This window comes from Macaca nemestrina, chromosome 10 (assembly GCF_043159975.1).
Source record: "Macaca nemestrina isolate mMacNem1 chromosome 10, mMacNem.hap1, whole genome shotgun sequence".
NCBI lineage: Eukaryota > Metazoa > Chordata > Mammalia > Primates > Cercopithecidae > Macaca > Macaca nemestrina.
Window position 1 is genome coordinate 57,581,125 of NC_092134.1, and position 25,286 is coordinate 57,606,410.

A 25,286-nucleotide genomic window follows, 5' to 3' on the forward strand; every position below is an offset into this window, starting at 1 on the left:
TGGGCATGGTTAACAGTGTTTCCTAAAGCTGTTTGAGTCTATTTACTTAAAGGACTCTCTTTTGCACTACCCATGGAGACTAGACTTTCAGATTCCCCACAATGTTGGCTTTATAACTTGAGCAACTGTTTTGTGCCTTATTCACACACTGGTTGCTGTTTGTGGCAGGAGGCTAAAAGAGATGTTAGAATCTGTAGCACTTGGCTGTAATTATACACTCCTTGACCTCACCTACATAGTTGAAACCCCTGCTGCCTCCCTCCAGACAGATATCCTATGGGGAGTCTGGCTGAAGATTGAAAGGTTGTCATAGAAGTCACATTTAATTGCTTCCTCTTACTATATATGGTAGGCTGGAAATGGTATCATGAAGCTAATCTTGTAATCCTTTTCTTCCTGAAAGGAGAACAGTGGAATTCTGTGAGCCAGAGAAATGTAGGCAGCTGGGAGTCGAACTTAAGCACCGGCATGGTAGGCATCAGCCCTCCTGTCCAGTCTCATTAGCCCTTCAATGGTGATAATGACGTAGTCAGAAGGCAGCTGGAGATTGCAAAGGAGCCAGACTGCAGAGGTCACCGGGAGGGGCAGAACATGTCATGAGGGAGAAGAAATGTAAAAGGAAATAGTATTGTCACCAAATTTGAGAGCTGAAAAAAGAATTGCGTCCAAATATGGTAAAAACTCATAGATATTGTCTTAACTATCCTATCTATGTCAAAAGAGGTTGTAAATAGGATACAGCAGTGGGAGCAAAAATCTGCATGCCCTGTAGTGAGAGACAGCTTGTGTTTCTGGAATGCCCCATGCTCCATCTATCTGCCAATCTCATTTTCTGTATCTGAAACAACTTTCTACCTGGGTCTCAACTACTCCCCATGCTGCCGTTTCCCCTGGGATTGCTTCTACTGGTCCTTCACATTTCAGCATGGATGGCATTTCCTGTGGGAAATCTTGGGCTGCTGGAGACTGGGTGAGGTGTCAGCACAGATCATAAAACACATATACTAAGTATTGTAATTGGGTCTGTCCTTATTTATCTTTTCTGTTAGGTCAAGACTAAGGACTGCGTTTTGTTCATTGCTGCACCTACAATGCCTAGCACAGTGCCTGGAGTATAGAAGGCAGTCAATAAATATTTGTGGAAGGAAAAGATGATTGAATAAATGGGCTAGTAGAAAATAATCATTTTCATGTCTTCTGTGGACCAAAACCAAATCCTTTATTAGTCCAAATCCTTTACTGAACATATTCTATGTGGAAAATCTAATTTAGGGTTTTGTAAAACATATGTAAGGGTTAATTCTAGCTATAGAAAATTGCTTTACTGAGGGTGGAATCTTTGGAGAGTCAACCAAAAAAGCTTAAGCATTCTGTGAAAGAATACAGTAGCTAGAGAATTTTATCCCAAAGGTCAATGTTGTCAGTTTTGAATCTCAATTTCTTTTATATCTTTGATCATTGGGTTACAGAATCTATGTTTATCATCCAAACTAAAGGGGATGAAAGCTTTGCTCTGAAGCAACTGGATCCAGTGGGTATCTTAGTTACTTTTCTACATACCACATAAGTGACAGACAAATATATGTCAACATAAAAATTTGTAGATTAGAAATACACATTTTGGAATGCAGGAGACCTCGTTGTTTTGATGACACATAAAGTTTACAAGATCTGGCAATACAGAATCACTTTGGGTTGATCTTTTTTTTAAATATATTTTTAAAATGGATTCTTAGAAATAAGGCCTGGCTATTATTCATTCCACTACTCTTCCCACTATTTTTTTTTTTTTTTTTTTTCTGAGGTGGAGTTTCACTCTTGTCGCCCAGGTTGGAGTGCAATGGTACAGTCTCAGCTCATTGCAACCTCCACCTCCCAGGTTCAAGTGATTCTCCTGCCTCAGCCTCCCAAGTAGCTGGGATTACAGGCACCCGCCACCATGCCCGGCTAATTTTTGTATTTTTAGTAGAGATGGGGTTTTGCCATGTTGGCCAGGCTGGTCTCAAACTCCTGACCTCAGGTGATCCACCAGCCTCCACCTACCAAAGTGCTAGGATTACAGGCATAAGGCACCACGCTTGGCCTATTTTTCTTTTCTTTTCTTTTTTTTTTTTTTTGAGATGCAGTCTCACTCTGTGCCCAAGCTACAGTGCAGTGCCGTGATCTCAGCTCACTGCAACATCTGCCTCCTGGGTTCAAGCAATTCCCCTGCCTCTTCCTCCTGAGTAGCTGGGACTACAGGTGCATCCCACCATGCCCCGCTAATTGTTTTGTATTTTTGGTAGACAGGGGGTTTCGTCATGTTGGCCAGGCTGGCCTTGTGATCTGCCCGCTTCCATCTCCCAAAGTTCTGGGATTACAGGTGTGAGCCACCGCACCAGGCCTTCCTGCTATTTTTGAATGCTCATTCTGTAGAGGTCAATCTTGGCCTTGACATAGACCCTGCAGCACTTTCTGTGTGTTATCACTATCAAATGGAAATAACAGAAAAAAATTAATACTAAGAATAACAACAAGAGCAAATTATTACATTTTGAGCTATCACTAATCTTTTTATTGATAAACTTTTTTTTTTTTTGCTTTTAGGAAATATTTCAGGCATACCAAAAGGATAGAATAGCATTTTATTTGATGTTAAATAAGCGATTACATGCACTTGAATTTTTTCCTCATCTAGAGCACATTTTCCCTTTCAATGTTTGCCAAAATTATCGAAAAACATAATTATTTCATCTGACAAAGCATGACTTCCGAGATAGTTGCCCAAATTTTTATCTTTTTGTGAAAGATTTTAAAATAAGATTGCAGTTAAACACAGTTCCTTAAAAATGTACTCCCTGATTATATGAACCAGGATTAGAAAATTAAAATTCCCATGCATTCCAGAATTATCAGTGAGAAGCCACAGTAAAAATTTTATTTTTAAAATTCTTCCACCATGTGAATACATTTATTTTTAAAAAGCAAATGAAGGGTAATCTTGACACGTCAAAACTCATACGAGAACTAAAGCCTCAATGTTTTTGAAACACAGCATATGGACTTTTGGGTGAGTTCTAAGCTTGTAAACCATAGCTGCCCATCTTTCTTGATACATTTTATAAAAATGATATTGAATTTTATTCTTTCACTTACATATCTAATCAGTATTTATTGACTTCCCATTAGGTGCCAGGACCTATGATAGGTGCTGAGAGAGGTCAGGTGATTGGCTGTGGCACCTGCCCTTATGCTGTGTACTCTCTAGCATGATTCTCCTTCCACCTGAATGGTAGACTTCCCCTTGGTGATACTACATTGAACTACATTATAGAATTATTCCTCATTTTTAACATGGTGAGCATAGTGACTGCCTTACAGAGTTGTGAAATGTAAGTGTAATAATACATGGAAAAGTATTTAGAACAATGAATTGCATGTAATAAATAAGAGTGCAATACATGTTAGCTAAAAAACAAATTTAAAGGATCATAGAACTGTAGAATTGTAGGAAATCTTACAGTTTTTTTTTTTTTTCCCCAACAATCCAAACTTTTCACTATATGGTTGGCAAATCTGATTCTCATTGAAGTTAGGTAGTTTAGTCAAGGTTACAATGTGTTGTTAGCAGAAGGAGCAGTGGAACTGAAGATTCCTTGATTGCGACTTCACTGAAATTTTCACTGTAGTATCTGCCAGAGAAGTTGTGAGTGGGGGGAGAACTAGAATAATAGCTCCCAGCACATGCCAAATACTCAAAAATGCACACTGCAACAATATTGAACAAAATCATTACCTCAAGGGAAAAATTCCAGCAGCATAAGGACTTTCAAAAGCTTAATGACACCCAGTTGGGTGTTTTTATTCTGATTGAGCATAGTCTGATTTCTTAAAGATATCACACTGGCTGGTGGTTCATGTATGGTTTAATTTGCTTGGGTTGGGTTCATGGAAAACATGCTCCATGAAAACAACTCCACCATTGTTTATTGATCAGGTGCAGTCTCCTACCTACTCACTAGACATTGCCCACGAGGCATGTTCCCTTTGGCAACAGTTTCCAAGATTACCATAGGCATCCTCTTGGTTATGGAGATTTGAAAAGCTAAGAAAAAGTCTTCCTTATTTTCAACCCAATTTTTTTAGCCCCAGAAAACATCAAAAAGCTGTGAAAAGTGTTGTGTTCTCAATGCTTTTCTGTGCACAGCATCCAGGGAGAACCTGAGTGGCACCATGTAAGCACATAAACCTTTGCAGTCCCATGAACCGCAGAACATTTTAACCTACTATTCAGGGAACAAGGCATCAATAGCCTGCTGAAGGTGGAAAGGGAAAATAACTTTCCCTTCTAAGAGAAAATGAAGTTCTGTTTGTGCTTACCTCTCCTCACACCTTCAAGGCTGCATTTTTTTGAGATCGGCCTCAGTTACTGCTTAAGAAGCCACACACCTCTTTCAGTGCTCCAGTTATAGACTTAAAGGGAAAGGCCAAATCGCCAGCTGAGCCAACTGAGGGTCTTAGGTGAGCAATTTTCCAATTTAGGAAAAGGCTAGAGAAGAGGGAGCAAAGACAACACAGTCTACTGCCAATATTAATTACAGTGAGGGAGGATTCATTTGATTAATGATACTAATCCTTGAATTTTAGCTTTCCTTCTACAACTGTAAGTGTAGTTATTCTTTATTGTTTTAATGCAGTAGCAATATGGTACAGGACAGCGAATCTCAATGGGTAGTAGTCATAACATGCCTCCCAGGGGATATTGAGCAGTGTCTGGAGACATTTTTTGTTGTCACAATGCAGGTGGTATGGTATTGTTGCTACTGGCATCTAGTGAGTGGAGGCCAGGGATGTTGCTAGTCAGCCTGCAACACACAAGACAGCCCTCCACAACAAAGAATTATCTGGTCCAAAGTGTCAGTAGTGCCAAGGTTGAAAAACTCTAGTGCAGGGGCTAAGAGTTTTGTCTATAGAGTCAGACCAACTGGTTTCACTTCATAACTGGTGACATTCTGAAAATTACTTAATCGCTATTCCTCAATTCCCTATCTGTAAATTGAGATAATTACAGTATTTTCCTTATAGAGTTTTCAGGAGGATTAAATGAGTTTCTAGATGTAAGGTCTTTAAACAGTGCGCAGCATATGGTCAACATCATGTGAATATTAGTTGTTATTTTTGGCAAAACAGCAGCGGGTATATTAAGAATGATCAGAACAATGGAATCTCTGCACAGTATGTTTTTGAGGGGAACTTGACTAAAAACCACTTTGAAAGGAATTAATCCATATAGATGAACTAATTTCATGCAACCCATAAGATATTGGAACCCATGCGATGAACTGTGTGACACTATCATTACTCTCTGCTGGTTTCTTTGTGCCAATATTGTGCCATGCTGTTGAAAGGGAAGAAGCAATGTCAGTGTACAGTCCTAATACATCGTATGTGCTTGGGTGGTATTTGAAATTAGTAGTCATTTTGGAAGATTCATAGAAGATCAAAGGGGTGTCAATTCCTTATGTGGATATGGAGCTGTGGATATGAGACTAAAGGAAAGACTAATGGAAATACAATTGAAAATTACTCTGCTGGGTGCAGTGGCTCACGCCTGTAATCCAAGCACTTTTGGAGGCTGAGGCCGGAGGACTGCTTAAAGCCAAGAGTTTGAAACCAGCCTGGGCAACAAAGTGAGATCCCCCCCCACCACAGAAACAACAAAAAAATGGGCTGGGCATAGTAACATGCATCTGTAATCCCAGCTACTTGGGAGGCTGAGATGGGAGGATCTCTTGAGCCCAGAAGTTTGAGGCTGCAGTGAGCTTTGACGGCCGATTGGGCAATAGAGGGAGGCCCTGTGTCTGAAAAAGAAAAAAAAAAAAAAAAATCACTCATTTGGCAGGGCTGTTTGTATCTGTAAGAAGTGGAGGTGATTGACCTTTAAGATAACAAAGATAAAACTCTAAAAAATGGGACTCTGGCCTTGAAAACCAAAGGTGGTGATATTTGTGGACAGAGCCAACAAATTATCATATGATTTATTCTCTCATTAACTGTAGAGTTGAAGCTGCCTAAAAGGGACATTTAAGTAGACATGACAAATTATAGGTATTCAGCAGGGAAAAGAGGCCTGAATTGGCTGAATTGACCTGTCTGAATACTATGCCCAGAATTATGTTTAATCTTGTGGTTTTAATTTGCATAAGAGTCTGAAAATATCTCTGCTAAGCTTTGGTTAAATAGTCCTTGACCTTGAGGTTTTTATTTTATGCTCTGGATAGTTTCAGCAGCCAGGGGACCCACTCTGGCTTTTCCCTATTTTAGATTCTTTCTCTCAGAATGAAAGTTTTAATTAAGACGACGTTTAACATTAGAGGCTGTGAAACTCAGGAAGGCAATTTCACAAGGCCTCTAGAGACCAAATTTAAAGTCCCAGTTTTAGGAGCCTGTGATAAGTGCCCATTCACTCTAAATATTTGTGAACATAGAACAAGATATTTACAGTATTATTGAGATCCTCTGAGCTTCCAGGAAATGCACATTTACATGATATACTCCCTTTTAAGCTCAAAGGGCTGCAGTTTACCTAGTTCTGGTACAGTCTCATCAGGAAAGTATAAGAGGTCAGAGGGAACAAGCTCAGAATAATAACTACCCTTCTTGAATGCCTAATATATGCAGAATCAGACACTGTGCAAGATATTTTAGCCATTTAAAAATATCATTTTAAATGATATTTTAAAATATTTAAAATGATTATTTCTAGTTTGTAGACAATAAAACAAAGGTTCAAAGAAGTCAAGTTGTTTGCTCAAGATCACACAGCTGGTAAATTGTGGTGCCCAAATCTGGATCTAGGTCTGTCTCTAAAGCCCTTTCTGCTTTATGTATTTGTCTCCTGAGCCATTAACACATAAAATACAGTTTTCAAGCACTACCACCACTCAAGGAGTCGCTACAAGGGAAATTGAGGTGGGCCATGTCTAGGGCTGGGGATCTGCATTTCTGTCTTTTTCTGACATTTTAAAATAGGGGGATTCCAAATTTTACACAGTATCACCATTGCCTTGTCACTAACCACAATATATTTACCATCTGAGGGAGGCAAGAAATATCTGTGAGTCACAAAAAAGAACAATGGGCTGATGTGTGTCCTATAGGTTCTACCTTCAAAATATATTAAGAATCTGATGACTTCTGCCCATCGCCTACTTCTGCCCACTACCACACTGGTTAAGTCACCATCATTCTTGTCTGGGGGATTGTAGCAGCTTCCCAACTGGTTTTCCTGTTTCTACTCTCACGTCCTTACAGAACATTCTCCTCATAGCATCTAGAGTGCTCCTTTAAAAAGGTAAATCTGGCTGTGTCACTCCTTGCTCACCACCCTCCAGTGGCCCAGACTGCATTTAGAATAAAATCCAAGCAACTTTGCTTTACCTTCAAGTTTTAATGTTGAAGTTTAATGTTCTTCCTCCCCACTTCCCAAGTCCTTCTCTGTCCCAGCCTCTTTGTACTCGCCATAGTTTGTACCACCTGATGTTCTTCCCAGGGCTCTTTGCTGGTGAAGGAGATCAGAATATGTCACCCCAAAATATGCCTTTTTGACATAGCAATTACTTAGAGCTGAAGGCTATTAAGAAGCAGCAAATACAAGACAATTTCTCTCAACCCTCCCCCTTTCTGCCTAAAGGCCGGATCTAAATTCTCCTTTCCTAGGTCTGACTCCAGACCCTTACCAACCCAGAGACAGCACCAGAGGAATCTGCCAGCAACTCTTACTCCACTACCTTACCCCATATGTTTACCTTCCCATAGTTCCCTGCCCTTGGAAACCTAAAACTGCTTTCCTTTGTTCTGTCATTTCTCTACACATTTATTGTTCTTTGTTAAAAATGCTATAAAAGTCGAGTCCTTAAAGGTTATGAACTCGTCTCTCATGTGTAACATGCATGATTTGCATGTTAATAAACTCCCGTGTGTTTCTCCTTATTGTTTTTGTTTGTTTGTTTGTTTGTTTAGATGGAGTTTTGATCTTTTCACCCAGGCTGGAGCACAGTGACGCAATCATGGCTCACTGCAACCTCCACCTCCCGGGTTCAAGCAATTCTCCTTCCACAGCCTCCTGAGTAGCTGGAATTACAGGCACCTGCCAGCACGCCCGGTTAATTTTTGTATTTTTTGGTAGAGACGGGGTTTCACCATGTTGGCCAGGCTAGTCTCGAACTCCTTAACTCAGATGACCCACCTGCCTCGGCCTCCCAAAGTGCTGAGATTATAGCCATGAGCCACCGTGTCCATCTGTCTCTCTTGTTAATCTGTCTGTTGTAACAGGGGTCTCAGCCAAGAACCTAGAAGGATAGAAGAAAAGATTTTTTTTTTTCCCCTCCTTTACACCCAGCACTGGTAGCCTTCTGTCATCGTTCAGTTCTAGTTCAAAGGTCAGTCCTACAGACATGACTTTTCTCCTGGCCAACCTAAATGAAAGTCTTGCATCCCAACCGCCACCTACCTGTCAGACACACACTCTCCATCATGACACCTTGTTTTCTTTAAAGCATTTATCACCAACTCACACTTTCTCCTTTATATGTGTGTTTATCAGGCCGGGCGCAGTCATGCCTGTAGTCCTAGCACTTTGGGTGGCTGAGGCAGGTGAATCACTAGAAGTCAGGAGTTCAAGACCAGCTTGACCAAAATGGTGAATAGTAGCACATGCCTGTAGTCCCAGCTGCTTGGGAGGCTGAAGCACAAGAATTACTTGAACCCAGGAGGTGGAGGTTGTAGTGAGCAGACACTGTGCCATTGCACTCCAGCCTGGGCGACAGGGTGAGACTCTGTCTCAGGAAAAACAAAACAAAACAAAACAAAACAAAAAACCTCACAGCCAGGTGCAGTGGCTCACGCCTGTAATCCCAGCACTTTGGGAGGCTGAGGCGGGTGGATCACAAGGTCAAGAGATCGAGACCATCCTGGCTAACATGGTGAAACCCCGTCTCTACTAAAAATACAAAAAATTAGCCGGGTGTGGCGGTGGGCGCCTGTAGTCCCACTACTACTTGGGAGGCTGAGGCAGGAGAATGGCTTGAACCCAGGAGACGGAGCTTGCAGTGAGCCAAGATCGCACCACTGCACTCCAACCTGGGCGACAGAGCAAGACTCTGTCTCAAAAAAAAAAAAAAACTTCACAAAAACTATATATGTGTTTATCATCTACTTCCATCCTCTAAGAAGTTAAAGATTTTGTCTTTATTACTGTTGTAACCTCAGAGTCTAGAAAAAGTGCCTGGTTAGTATAACTTAAGAAATATGCATTAATATTGAAAAGAACACTGGGCTGGGAGTCCTGAGACCTGTATTTAACTCTGGCTCCACTACTGGTTTGTTTGCAGGGGATGCTGGACAAGTTAACCTTCTAGACTCTCAGTTTGTCTCTTCATCTACAGATTAGATTAAATGACTTCTACAACCCAGTCCTAGTCCTAAAACACTGATTCTGACATCCTGACTCACACTGGGGACCTGGGAATAGAGTTTGTTGACTCTTTTTTTGTTGTTGACCCCAAAGGAGGTGTTACACTAAATGAGAAATGCTGCAAGCCTCAGTCATCCCTACTGACAAAGAGATTTTGCTCAATGATGTTAACAATGAACTTTTTAGTTAGTGCCCTGAAGGTGAGTTATGTGTATAGAAAAAGCTACTCAGAGGTTTTCTTTGGTCATAGAAATTAATATTCAGGTCGGGCGTGATGACTCATGCCTGTAATCCCAGCACTTTGGGAGACTGAGGCAGGTGGATCACCTGAGGTCAGGAATTTGAGACTAGCCTGGCCAACATGGTAAAACGCCATCTCTACTAAAAATACAAAAATTAGCTGGGTATGGTGGCACGTGCCTGTAATCACAGATACTTGGGAGGCTGAGGCAGGAGAATCCCTTGATCCCGGGAGGCAGAGGTTGCAGTAAGCCAAGATTGTGCCATTGCACTCCAGCCTGGGCAACAAGAGTGAAACTCCATCCCCCCCCCCAAAAAAATTAATATTCAATTTAACAGAATTACAATTAAAAACTTCTAGTTCTGCTGGCTTTTAATTCAGTCCAAAAATTTTATTGTGTTTTACAAGTCTAGTGAATTTTAACAACTACTTTGATGGGTTTTTTGAATGATACTTAGTCCCATTTAAAATTTGGTTATTTAAATGCCTTTAAACATTTTAAATTATATTTCTTCTTCTTCTTTTTTTTTTTTTTTTTTTGAGACGGAGTCTCGCTCTGTCACCCAGGCTGGAGTGCAATGATGCGATCTCGGCTCGCTGCAAGCTCTGCCTCCCGGGTTCACGCCATTCTCCTGCCTCAGCCTCCTGAGTAGCTAGGACTACAGGCGCCTGCCACCACACCCGGCTAATTTTTTGTATTTTTAGTAGAGACAGGGTTTCACCGTGTTAGCCAGGATGATCTCGATCTCCTGACCTTGTGATCCGCCCACCTTGGCCTCCCAAAATGCTGGGATTACAGGCATGAGCTACTGTGCCCGGCCATATTTCTCCACTTTTATTAATCAAAGACCTATATGGGATTGTTAGGAATACCGATTAGCATGAGCTAAGCGTAGGGGAGGGAGGGATATCCTTCACTGTACCTTTACTCTTCTGTGGACTCTTTGGCTGGGTCTGGGAGCCAAACTGACACAAGGCAAATGAACAAGAGAAAAGCATGCATGTTTTACCCATGTGGAGGGGATCTCCACCAGAGTGTGAAGTTCCAAGAAATGGCCAAAGCAAGATGCTTTTATAATGTTTAGACAAAAATGAATTTGTGAAGAAATGACAGGACAAAGAAATCTGCCTAGAGTAGTGAATTCTAGAGGAGTCACCAGGAGGTATACATGGGGTGTAAAGCTAGTGGCAGAGTCTATTAATTCAGTCCTGTTGCAGTGCCAAGTCCCAGGTTCCAACGTTAAGAACTATTCTTTTGTCCTGGCAGTGGGAAGGCACCTGTTGCAAAGCAATCTTTATGGCTTGCACCTGACAGGAAAAGATAGGTCAGCCTTTTCCTGAAACTACAATTTTTCCAGTGTTTTCAGCTTGAAATAATCAATATGGCATATTTGGGTATAGTATGTCTTTACTCCTTCATAGGAAAGAATCTCCATAATGATTTGGTAGTTTCAGCCAAAGCAGAGGAAACTGGGGTGCTAGTTAAATATATTTTTCTTAGCCTTATCACAAACTAGTTCTTTCATAATCTTCTAGTGTTTAAAAAGAAATACAGATCTGGGCCGGGCACAGTGGCTGACACCTGTAATCTCAGCACTTTGGGAGGCTAAGGCGGGCCGATCACTTGAGATCAGGAGTTTGAGAGACCAGTCTGTCCAACATGGCAAAATCCCGTCTCTACTAAAAATACAAAAATTAGCCAGGTGGGGTGGTGCGACCCAGCTACTCGGGAGGCTGAGGTAGGAGAATCACTTGAACCTGGGAGACGGAGGCTGCAGTGAGCCGAGATAGCACCACTGCACTCCAGCTTGGGTGACAGAGTGAAAGTCTGTCTCAAAAAATAAATAAATAAAAAATAATTAAAAAAAAATAAATAAATACAGATATCCAGTTTCCACACTGAACAATCTAAAATATAATCTGTTGGGGTGGGAATCTTAATTTTTAACAAGCGTTGTCCTTGTCATTCAGGTGGTTTAGACTTCACTGTTCCTTGAACAACACTTTGAGAAGCAATCCAGTAGAAATTTTGAAATATTGAAAATAGTTTCCCGACCTCCCTCTGAATTGACTTCACAGGTCTGGTGATTTCAGGTTGGGAACCTCTGGAAGGGTGAATAATTGTCAACTCAATTCAGCTGTTCAGCCTTAGGCACTGCTTCAGCTGAAGCTCAAGAAGCTATGACTAAGTTGACCTTTTGTCATATCTCTTTTCCTCCCTGTTTATTTAAGTTACCATCTTAACTGGCTGCTGAAGTCAAAAGTGCTTTTGTTCTCTGCATGAATGGTTTGATTCACATCACACCAATATAGCTTCAAAGGGAGAAAAGTCTTTTACCTTTGGATAATCTTTCCCTCCCCCGACAAATGCCACAACTTGGCCAAAGGATTTTAAAGATTTTAGGTTTTAACCATTTCAAACTCTTCGGGTTACTTCTCTCTCCTTTTTCTTCTTGGAAGAAATAGGCCAAAAGAAATAACATCCACTCACAGCATTTTTAACAAAGGCAAATTCCTGCACTTAAGACAGCAATTCGCAAATTAGGAACTTCAAAAGAACAGATTACAGGAGCCACCTCCAGAGAACCTGATTTGGGAGGTGTGGGATGGGGCCTGGGAAACTGTATTTTGATTCAGTGATTAGCTAGGTCTGTGAATCAACATTTTAGTGAATGAATCCCAGCAGATTACTTGCCCAAGGTTGGATGACCAAGAAGTGACAAATTCTAACTGGGAGTACTCTGTTCTCTCCACTCTCTCATGCTGTGATGATGATGGAAAGACAAGGAAAGGAAGAAATCAAAGGCAGTCCAAGCTACCTGCTGTTTGTAGAACCTCATGTTCTGTCATTCACTTCTCTCCTTACCTCCTTGCTCTTTCCATGTTTCAGCTGCCCTGGATTTTTTACACTGCATGCATGATCATGCATGATTGTCTTTTGTCTTCCTGCTTTTATACAAGCTGTTCTTTCAGTCTGGGATTCCTTTATGCCCAACTCCCTTTTCTCCCTGCTAAACTTCAAGACTCCATTCAAATATAACCTACTATGTGAAGCTTCCCTAATACCCCAGGCTGTGTATATCCTTCCCTTCTCTGTACTCAATTAGATTTTTGTACGTGCAGGAATTGTGGTGCTGAGAAACTCATGTTCTACTGCCTGTAATTTATTTGAAATACTTCTTCATAGATGATATGATATGTATGAGTGTCAGTTAGTGACAAACTCTACATCCTACTGGCAAGTTGATGAAGTATCCTAAATAGGTACAATCTCAAAAAGTGATGAAATGGCATTTCCAAGCTCCTATAGTCTACATTCTGGGAGAGTTATTACAACCTAATCACTTGGAAATGACTATCTAATTGAGATCAAGGGATAATAGAAATATTTTTCCATGAGTGAAATGGATGGCATTCAGGATAATTATACTGCCCGGAAAGATAGTGCAAACACCTCTGTCTTCCATGAATGGGATATAAGAACCTGGCAAACCCAGCAATCTTGTGTTCACCCCACTTAACAGAAGCAATCTAGATTAGTTAGCTGAAACCTGCTGCTGGAACATAGGCCCCTCTGTCACCAGAACACCTTTCATGCAAGGTGCTGTCCTGAGTGACTAAAAACAGAAGCTAGGACTTCACTGAGCCTACAGGGACAGATTGTATGACAGTGTGTGTATTTGATTGTTTCACATCCATGCTAATAAATGTATGCTTGGCAGAATTTGGTCTGAGACTGGCTTTTATTGTAACATACAAACAGTAGTGAGGTTGTGTGAGAGGGCACAGATAGCTCTCATTTACCTTTGGTCTAAAGGTTTAGTAGAGTCTGCCAAGAGAACCTGACACCTATGAATGGCCAAATTGTCTTGTGACAGCAATCTTATTTATCTTTGTATACCTGGTGATGACCGTGCCTGATATAGTAAGTACTCAATAAATGCCTTTTTTTGGTCTTTAATTCATATAAATATAAAACAAAAAAGAAATTGGACGAATTTAATGATCTTCTACTGTTTTGTAGAGTTATATAATTTGTGTGAAGGTTTTTATTTAAGCTGTGAAGGTTTTTATTTAAGCAGAGTGGCAACGATCAGGTTGTGAATAACAGACAATTTCATTTATAGACTCTGCTTATTTGGGAGAGCTTTGAATAAAAATTACTAATACCAGCTTTTGATGAAACCACTGCTTCAAGTGAAGTGCCTTTTGAATAGAAATAAAAATATATTAAAATAACAGTGATACATATGTTTTATGAAGTTTTTATGCTCCTCACCCCCCTCCCCAAAACACCACTATGCAATTGCCCCCAAAAAGGGCAGCTTTAAGAATAGCTGGTGGGAATCTATGACATACTTATTTGCAAACAGTGGTATTCATTTTTCAACACTGTCAAGAAAATTCATCTAAAGAAATTATAAGCCTAAAGAGTTCCTACATTGGCTATTTATCATCAGAAGCATTTCACACAATGAATAGGCTTTACACGTTGTTAAGCAACTCCAGGAACATTGCTCAATGAAATTTGTTGGAAAGATGATTGAATATTATTTAAGTAGAACTTTACACACAATAAATAGTACATTTGCAGACTGCTGAGAAAATTGATGAAAAGTATAATGTTCCATTTTGGACTCTAAACAAAAGGCAATCAATTAGCAGAAGCAGTTTGAATAATGTGAAAGAAACTACCTAGAAAGTCTCCTGCTGAAAGATCAGACCTCAGCCTGAAATAACTGCTTTTGCATTAAAAAGATCTATGGCTTGGCATAAACACAACACAAAAGGGAAGTAAGAACAAAATCCATTTCTGGACCGGCATTCCTCCCCAGAGCTGGATTTCTCCTGAGCTCCCTTTCTTTTCATTGTCTCACCTTTATTACGGGCTGCATTTCAACTTCCTATTGAGTCCACAGCCAAACTCTGGGCCAGCCTTTCATGTATCCTCCCTAGCAGAGATTTTAAGTGATCTAAGGAGGGATCACTAACAAGAAGTCTAGAGAGTGTTACTGATTTCCAGAACTAGCCTTACAAAAATAGGCAGCTGAACCCTGCTCTACATCAAGGGACCAAAATTAGTATTGAACAAGTCTCACACAAAACAGTTTTAGATCACGGACACATATTTACAAAAAATAACTATTGTCTCACAGGTAATTTCATATTACTTGTGTATTTTCTTTGCATAATAAATTTAATCGATTTGCATATGGGGAAAATCAGAAGTCTTAGAAAAGAAGTTATAATCTAAAACAAAACAAAATACCATCCTAAAACACATTGAACTTGAGGGATTCCAGCTAGGAAAGTGAAATCTGCTGATTATGTAGCTAGTATTTCTCATAACTGACTTCAATTAGCGAGCTAACTTACTGGATTGTGTGACACTCTCTATTTCGTCTGTAAAACAGACTACCTGAGGCTGGGCACAGTGGCTCATGCCTGTAATCCCAGCACTTTGGGAGGCTGGGATGGGTGGATCACCTGAGGTCAGGAGTTTGAGACCAACCCTGCCAGCATAATGAAACACCATCTCTACTAAAAATACAAAATTTAGCTGGGCACAGTGGTGTGTGCCTGTAATCCCAGCTACATACATTTATGTAAAAGGAAAAATGGAACTCATTGCAAGGAAGAAACTATTCTGTCCCTCTAAGATTCTGGCTGAATATTTATGCTGAATGATCAGTAAGATGGTAATATATGTCAGTCATTAAACACTATAGAGTTGGCCATAACTGATTGCATTTTTTAAATAACTTCTCCATTATGAATCCATTTATTATTATATATTTAATTAATATTGATTTTGAGATTGAGGGAATTGGATAATAAAAACATATTGTATTAATTACATTGGATTTTCATTAAATTGTAACTTTTGTAGCAAAGCTCTGTTGTTTTTTATTAATATGACAAAAGGAAATATTATTGTATTGTTACAATCAATCCAAGAGATAAAATATTGAAAGTGTACCATGAGAGTCCTCTTGCAGAAATAACAGAGGAAGAGCTATAAATAAATATTTTCAGCGTGTCTTCTGAAAATATTAAAGACAAAACTAACATCTCCAGTTGGTTCTTGGAAAAACAATTGTCTCTTATATTTGAAATTATGTAGTTACCTTGTGTTTTTTCATCAAACATCAATTACTGTGTCAATTATGCCTATTTATTATAATTGATCACAGTGCCTTATACTAATGTCCTATTTATAAATTTGAATTTTAGAAAGCACATATATGGGATTCAGTTTAGAAATAGAATATATTCAGGACTGATACTTCCATAACCTTTGTGTTTATCTTCCTGTGGTTCAATCAGAATGAAATTTGGAGTGTTTATTAACATTTTTGTCTTCCTGATAATACTATGGATCTGTCAGCTGACATGCTGTCCTTCACATGTGAAAATTACCGTTCTGGTTTGTTGTGAATCAAGTGTGAGAGCGAAGATGTCTTTTCTCTCCTGGTCTGCTCTCTACCCATGTTCTCTTGCTGATTCCCTTTCTGACCGCTGGAATGAGAGGGCTGCCCAGTGAGTGGAACAACTATGGCCATGAAGCAGCACAAGGTGATTGCTTCTTGTGGGGATGGAGCCCAGGCTGGCTTGGCCTTTTGAGCACTGTTTTGACCCTTCTAGCTGTTGCCTTAGTGAAATGCACTAGTACAGCTTGCTGCTTTGAATGACAGGAATTTTTCCACATGAAGATACCTGGTATTAGTAACAGGATTCTTTGTATCTGCACACTCTCCCTTTTACTTGAAACTTGGAGGTATCATTGACTTAATACTCATTTTAATTTAAAGTTATTTTTCTTTAGATAGGAAAATGATTCTGAAAATGCAAGACTAGATTTATCGTTCTCTCTCTTTTGAGACCTTTATGGATTATGTCTCTCCATGGAGGAAACTAGCGTCCTTCACACATAGAATAGGTGGGAGGGATGGAGGCATCCTTTCTGCTGTAGTGAAAGCTTTCAATATGGAAATATGACTTAGTGAATCAAGCTGCCATATTGTGCAGGGTGTACCTAAGGCAAAAGCTAAGTCAAGAGCAGGCTGATTTGTAACATTAGTGCAGATAGAGACATCTACCATGTAAACCACTCTGCCTGGCCCATGCCATCATTGAGGGGCTGGTGGGACTGGAACAGGGATCCTAGCCCAGGCATGGTTGAAACACAAGGTACATTTGGAGTTGCAGCTTTTTTTTTTTTTTAAGTCTTTCATATTGAAGTCCTATAATGAAATAATTTAAGTTTATTGCAGCTTTATTCCCCCTGAAGGGAAACAGTATTTTTTTTCTTCTTCTTTTTTTTTTTTTTTGTTCGTTTTTTGCTAACCAGGAATCTACAGGGCTGAGGGTCTACATGTGGAAGGAATGTTACATCATCTACCTGAATTATTTATTTATTCAACACCTATTATGTGCCAGAGATTGTGCTTCATGCTCAGAATGTAAGATAAAAGGCAGAGATGGTACCTGCTCCCATGGAACTCACTACTTCACTCTGGATTAACTGTGGAGGTCCATGGATAGACAAAAAGCAAACATGCAAACAAAATTTTAAAAATCTGTATTTATAGCTTGTGAAGGAAATAAAAACCAGTAGAGGGATCAGAGGTCTGTGTTGACACTAGTACAAACTTTTCCTGACATTGAGCACCCCAAGATCAGGATTTAAGATACCCAGTGCTGGGGTACCCCATAAGACACTGGAAAGAAGGGATCACTTTCCTCATCTCATTGCCGAGGCTCAGAGAAATGTCCAGTAGGCAAGGTGAACTTTCAAGGTGTTCTTTCTTTGTCATTTGCTTATGAGGAGAAAATTTGAATTTCCTAAGCCATTTACTATCTCCTGCAGCTTTTTCCAAGAATTGTTTCATATGACCCAAGGGTAAAGCTTCTGTCAGAGTTCTTAGCACATACATAAAGGTATTCAACTGTCACCTTAATGACTTTATGTACTGCTACGTTAAATGGAAAATGTACCACTTGGATGAAACCAAAGAAACCTGAAAATGGGGTTTAGAAAATTACACTGTTACTATGGCAATATCATCTCCTTGGCAGTTGAAGAAAATCATTTAATATAGGTATAAACCTCTAGTAAATATTGGACAGCTTTATGGAAATGTAATAAACTGTAGTCATACATCAAAAAGCACTAAAACTCATTTTGCATTTATGGCACACAGCAAAATTATAATACAGATGAGGACTAAATGACCTATAAATGTTAAACACATAGTTAAGCATAGAATATGTCACCCAGAGTCTTCGTGGTGTTTCTGTGCAATATGTTCAAGTCAGATCCAATTATGTGGAGAAGCACCTGCCTTTTTCTAAGCCTATGTATATTTTGGCCCCTTTCTGGGGCAGAAAGGGAGAACAGAAACCATATCCATTTGCCTGCAGTTAATCAGGTAAGATATCATGTGAAATGAGCAAGCCTCTGTCCTCTGATATGAATTTAACAGGGTAAATGCTGATAACATTGTTACCCTAATCCTGTTACTGCTCAGCCTGATCCAAAATATAATTGCGTTTTATGTTGTATGCCACATACTCTAGTTTGCGAGGAAACCATTGATTTTACTCGCCAGACATAGCTGTTGTTTTGCACTTTTTCAGACGCCGCTGTAAGAAGCTGAGCTTACAGGTGTTTTGAATAACAGTCCTGGGATATAAAAGCTATTCCATTTGTAGGGAGCATTTTACCCTGCAAAGAAATAGATTTCTCCCCAGCGGATGGTCCAGATTTCCTGCAGAAAAAAAAAAAAAACAAACAAAACGAACAAACAAACAAACAAAAAAATCTGAAAGGGACAGGGTCTTTCTAGGACACAAAGAGGAGGCATTTCCAGCTAAGACATTGAAAGTGAATGTGCATTTTACCATGTAATTCAGGCAGCTATTCTGTGGTAATCAAGGTGGGGTATACTGCTTACTCATAAGATGGCCAAAGTGAAACAGTCAGTCAATTATCACATTCTCAAAATGCAAAACAACAGAAGTGACTGATGGTTTTCATTGAGTCAGCCAGTGAACTAAAGCAAAGTCATCTATCTAGGAACTCCATGTGGGCAAACCATAGGCACTATTTTTGTTTTTTATGATTCATACTCCTAGTATCTCACATGCGATTTTGAAGGTTTCCATGCTCTGTTTCTTTGATTCCTATGCTTGAGAAGTTCTCAATGACTCTGGCTCCAAATTCTTCAGGCAGCTTTTGCACTCTCTTTCAGCACTGGTTGCTCTGCTTTCCAGCTCTACAGGGACATCACTTAGTGTATATTCCTAACCTCTTTTTAGGACTCTGTTGAATCCTGTACTTGCTTAAAGGAATCTATTGCATGGAAGAATTGAGAGCAGCATTTATTGAAGAGCATTCTTAGGTAAAATTGTTGGCTTGGCAGGGGACAAAAAAGACAAAGAACTGCAGTGTAATTAAATGCAAAATGATTGGTTATTTTACTTTCTATTAGAATGTAACATTTGAAGTGAGAAGTGGGGAAGGGATGATGCTGTACAGGTAGATAATGCTAATGGGAACACTGGTGGAATACTTTTTAAATGCTAGGCATGAAGAGTTTTACATGGATCATCTCATTTGATCAGTAAAAGTTTTAAGGTAGGTATTAGTTTATGTTTTTCAGAAGAAGAACTAGGTTAAAAAAAATAACTTGCTTAGGGTCATGTAACAAGCAGTAGTGCCAGGACTCAAACTCATGTCTAATTGAATCTAAGTCTAAGCTTTAAACCACTATGCTATGCTAAGGTAAAATTAGTCTAGTTGTAGCTCTGTACAATATAGCAATCCCTCTAATGGAAACAAAGGGAACTATAAATAACCCCCATCATAGAATTAAAACTTAGAGCATCTTTGCACCACTAAATCCCTGAAAGGTCATGCACATTAGGGCTGTCCTTGAGGGACCAGAGAGCTGATGCAGAGCCACAAGAAAGATGTCAGAAAATTGATGGTCAGCCCAGCTCAATACTAAGTTGGAAAAGTGAAAGTGAACAGTGAGTTGGGAAATAAAATCATTGATCAGAGGCTGGAAAGAAGGTATAAATCAAGACATGGCTAATGTGAATATAAAAAGTTTGATTCTGACTGGATGTTGCAAAATCAGAAATCTGGCTGATGTCCAATCCCATTGGGCCAGAATCAGCAATACCTTAAAGAACCTTGATAGAAAGAAAGGGAGAGACAGAGAAAGAGAGAGAGAGAGAGAAATTAGTTTGCATATGATGTATTCTTATTATTTAAAAATTAGAACATTCAGGGACATTTTTTCAAAAGAAAATTTATCATAGTTTCCACTTTGAAAAGAAAATCACAGTTGTAACATTTCTATGTATTTCCTTCTAGACTTTTTCTCCTCTAGGTAAAAGATTTGTATACGTCTACACAAATGTACCAAAGTATATATGCAGTTTAGTGTCCAACTTATTTCTTTTAATATAATGTATTTTACATTATTATAATTTTATAAGCGTTATTTTATCTATGTAATATTCTGTTACTTAACTGTACAGTTATTTGCTTTTTCCTTTGATTAGATGTTAGAGAATTAGCATTTAACAATTTTAGCTGGTATCAATATCAATTCTCTGATATGTATTGCTTTTCCTTTCCAGTTTAGGACTATTTCTTCAGATACCCTAGGTAGAATTTGTAGGTTGAAGGTTAAAGACAGGTATTTTTGGTTTTTTTTTTTTTTTTTTTGAGACGTAGTCTCGCTTTGTCACCCAGGCTGGAGTGCAGTGGCCGGATCTCAGCTCACTGCAAGCTCCGCCTCCCGGGTTCATGCCATTCTCCTGCCTCAGCCTCCCGAGTAGCTGGGACTACAGGCGCCCGCCACCACGCCCGGCTAATTTTTTGTATTTTTAGTGGAAACGGGGTTTCACCGTGTTAGCCAGGATGGTCTCGATCTCCTGACCTTGTGATCCACCCGCCTCGGCCTCCCAAAGTCCTGGGATTACAGGCATGAGCCATTGCGCCCAGCCTTGTATTATCAGTGGAGACGGAGTTTCACCATGTTAGCCAGGATGGTCTGCATCTCCTGACCTGGTGATCCGCCCGCCTCAGAAGTGCTGGGATTACAGGCGTGAGCCACCGTGCCTGGCCTAAAGACAGGTTTGACCTCTGACACATGTTATCTAATTGTTTTCACTTCCTTCAGTAGCATTTAAGGGTACTCTTTCACTATATTATAAGCATTAAGTTTTTATAAAAAGAAAAACAATCACAAATATTAGGCAGAAAATGACAATGTGTTGATAGAAAAATTACGTATCTTGAATTCCTAGTAAGCAGGATATTTTCCCCTAAGATGGCTAGTTATTTGCATTTCCACTTTCTGTGAATTTTCTGTGCACATCCATTTCCCATTTATATTTTGAGATCTTTTCCCCTGTCTTATTGGGAAGTACATGTGGTACATATGGAAGAGTGTATAAAACGTATGTACAGCTTGAAATATAATTCTACAGAGAACTGTGCAATCAGGCCTCAAGTTAGGAACCCACAAAGTAAAAGGTGGTTTCCTCATTCGCCTTCCTGCCTGCTGGCCCAAGGCCCACTTTCCCTCCTAGACCATGGTCTAGAGTGTTTGCTCTTCCCACCTCCCTCCCTCACCCAAAACATGATCCTGACTTTGGATCATCAATCCCTTGCTTTTCTTAATATTTTTATTACCTATGTAGGGATTCATAAACAGTTTAGTTGTGCCTGTTTTCGAACTTCATAAAAACGAAATCATAGTCTGAACTCCCATGAGTGGATCATTTTGTGTAACATTTGGTTCGTAGGATTCATTCACGTTAATGTGTGGAGCTGTGGTAGGTCACAGTAATTATTCTATCTATTTATTTCAGCAATTTCAAATATGATAGAAAATGTTCTCTATCATGTTTAAGGCAAATGTTTTCCCAGTTTTAAAAAGTTTCTTATAATTTTGGTTATGTTTTAACACAGAGACATTTTAGACAAGTTTACATAGTAAAATCTATTGATCTTTTCCTTTATGAATTATTTTATTCCTTTGAAACTTAGAGGGACCTTCCCCTTCAGGATGTTGATAAATATTTGCTCTTATTTTAGCTCTTTCATGATTTGATTTCTTTTTTTGAGGGGAAAAAAAAAAAAAACTTTAGCACTCTAATCCATCTGTATTTATTCTGGCTTATGGTTTGATTTGACATTGAGATCGATTTTCCTTCCAAATAGGTAACTGCTTATTGAGTAATTCTTTCCCACACCCATTGGGGCTGCTTTCTTTGGGTAGCTGAGATGAGGCAGAGCTGGATTTACAGATGTAAGGCAAGAAAGCAAGTAAGTCCAGGCACAGTGTTGGACAGAGCGGGAGTGATTTAGTATAAAGTTGCTTACTAGCCATGGCTTGTCTTCCCACAGACTCTATTTATGTGAGAAATGCACTTCTGCCATTGCTATTTTGTCATTTTTGTCACTTGCAGCTGCACCTAATTTTAACAAATTCTGATTCACCCTATTTGCTCTTAATCATTAGATAAGAAATGCAGCTTTTCCTTCTCTTTGTATATATAAAAAAGCCTCTCAAATAATAGATAAGAAATATTAGACTTTGTCTCCATCTTCAGTGTTAAACTCTGCAAAGCCCTTTTTTGGCCATTTCATCCAGATTGCTTTTTCCTGATTTGCAGAGTTTTCTTTTGGCTTCCTGAAATGCGTCAATGTTCCTCCAGCCTGGGATTAATTCTATGTAGAATGGAGGATTGTTTGGTATTTCTCTTAACATAGATTAATTTTATTTCTTAATTTTAGGGTGGTGTTGGTATCTTTTGGTTATTTCTTAAATGAGCATAATAGTTGTTAAAAAAATAAGGTTATACTTTTCATTGGTGCATTTGTTCTTTTCTGACTTGTGTGCATTCAAAGTGAATAAATGATATTCTGGCCTAGAGAATCACTCATCACTTGGTGCCTTGTTGTGTACACAAGAGCCAAAGAGCATAATAATAATACTGGGAGGAAGGCCAGAGAGAAGATGATGAAAACTGCACAAGAAACAGTGTACATCTCTGCTTATTAGCTATGGGTGTCTAATTCAATAAAATGATTTTTTAAAGTGTGTGTATATTAATGTCTCATGGTCCTGAGCAGAAGATAATTATGTCTTCGTTTCAGTCAGAATTGCAATTCAGAAATGGGTTCGGGAAGTAAATATTAAATAGTAAATGAATAATAGCTCAGAGTTTGCCTACTCATTGCTTCTCAGAGAATGCGAGATGAATTACAGGTTCTATTAAGATGGTTTTAGTTGAGTAATTGGGACTTTTGTGCTTTGCTTGCCTATTTCCTACTCTTTTTCTGGATTGAGTTGTTTATTTGGTTTACATTCCCCTAAACAGAGTTCTTTTTTTAAGCATCAGAGTAAATACTGGTTCACATCAATAGACACATAAAAAGTTATTGAAGAGTCCGAGTGGTGTGGAGCATGGAGTTTGGAATCAGGAACACCTGGTTCAAAGCCCACTTCTACAATTTACAGGGCACTTGACCTCAGGCAATCTATTTGATATCTCTGAGTCTTAATTTCCTTGTGTAAATAGAAAAAGAGGTATCTTATTTCCAGTTTTGTTCTGATACTTTTTCTTTATTTCAGAATTTCCAAGTTACTAGAATATGGGTAACCCATAAAACAACTGGCCATATAGTGCCTACTGATTATATGGTGACTGGGACATAGCAAGCACTTACCAATTACTTGTTAAATAAAGGAGTGGCTATTATGTGTCTACACCTCTATACTTTATATTTAGTTTCCCTTAGAATTCCCACAAAACAGATACAGTGTGTTGCCATGAATGGCCTTGATGGTAAGGATGGAGTTGGGAGGGTGGATAAAGATTTCAGTTGTAAGACAGGATGTAATGTGTGTGTGTGTGTGTGTGTGTGTGTGTGTGTGTAAAAATCCAGAGCCCATCAAAAGACATCTGGTTTGCTTTGGTATTTCACTCACATAAGGAAATGTAAACAGACAGCTCTGTTTGGATTATGACTCTTAAAAGCTATTAGCCTATTTCAGGTATCAGGTAGTTTGTAGTTTTGACATTAGCTCTACCCCACTGAGAGATATAAACCCTCTCAGGTGCAGCATTTTAATGTTTAGATTTTTTCTCAGGATTCTGAGCCAGGGGAAATAAACTGAAGAAATTAAGTGAGGTCAACAGATTGTGCATAAAGATGGTCTCCTTTCTGGAAGTAAGAGTCAGGGAACTCCTCTCCCAAATGAATGGGTTGATGTTCCCCACATTCACCATCAGGAGAATTTGAGTGAATTACTTCAGAAAGCTACTTCACAAGAACTTTGTGTGATGGTGACTTCCTTGATTACACATCTGTGAAATTCAGTATCTGCAAACCACAAGGTTTAAACCACAGTGTTTAAAGCACACACATTTCATTGAGGTACAAATTGATTGGAATCCTTGGCATCCCTTTAGCTCCATACCAACTAATTTTTATTAGGCTACTTTGATTATATGTCTGACCTTTTTGTCTCCCCTCTGTCTTCCATCCTTTCCTCTCCTTAACTAGATAAAACAAGATAATATGTAAGAAAGAAATTTTATTTAACGGCAAAGTACTATGTCCACATCAGAATAACAACTTATTGATTTATTTAGCCACCCAAATTAACCTGCAACTTGGTCCCAAAAGCAAAACACACTTGGAAAAAAAGGTTTCTAGAATTAAAACTTTTTTTCTCCTTTGAGAACTTTTTCTTTACAACCAAACCTACTGAGAACATGTGCTTCATCTTTTTTGATACTTTGTTCCTTTGTGTTCTTACTGCACCAGATTGGACTGTGGCATCCCTGGTTTTATAGCATTTCTATTTTCACTGCATCTGTAGCTTGGCTTAGACCTCAAAGTGCTAAAGTGTGAGATGAACATCCCACCTGAGCTATAGATGATGGTGTGTCTAAGAAAGAAAATAACATGCTCTCTACATCTCATGACTGCCCTTTAATCATTTGATCACAGTTCATTTGTCTTTTTATTTGCTGAGAAAACATTTCATGAATCTGTGTGAGATTTACTAGAAGTTTACCATTTCATCTATTTCATCTTCAATGTTTTTACATTTTAAATCTGATAATTAAAATTAAGAAAGTAGTCTCCTTTTTTCTTTAGCCATGAAAGCCTCATGGCTTTTATTTACTTTTATTTTGACACAGAGTCTCGCTTTGTTGCCCAGGCTGGAGTGCAGCAGCACGATCCCAGCTCACCGTAACCTCCGCCTCCTGGGTTCAAGTAATTTTCCCGCCTCAGCCTTCTGAGTAGCTGGGATTACAGGTGCTCACCACCATGACCAGATAATTTTTGTATATTTAGTAGAGATGGGGTTTCACCATGTTGGTCAGGCTGGTCTTGAACTCCTGACCTCGTGATCTGCCCGCCTCGGCCTCCCAAAATGCTGGTATTACAGGGGTGAACCACCGGGCCTGGCCCTCATTCATCCTTCTAAGACCCACTTTAAATACCATTTCCTCCATGAAATGTTTTCTAACCCCATCACCCCAATCAGA

At 39.2% G+C, this 25,286-nt stretch overlaps 1 protein-coding gene across 15 annotated transcripts in view; it reads left to right on the plus strand.

The window, feature by feature from the left end:
* LOC105473335 (KRR1 small subunit processome component homolog) overlaps window positions 1-25,286 on the plus strand; it is a 443,099-nt gene that overhangs the window by 156,378 nt on the left and 261,435 nt on the right. The gene's annotated exons all lie outside the window — the stretch shown is intronic.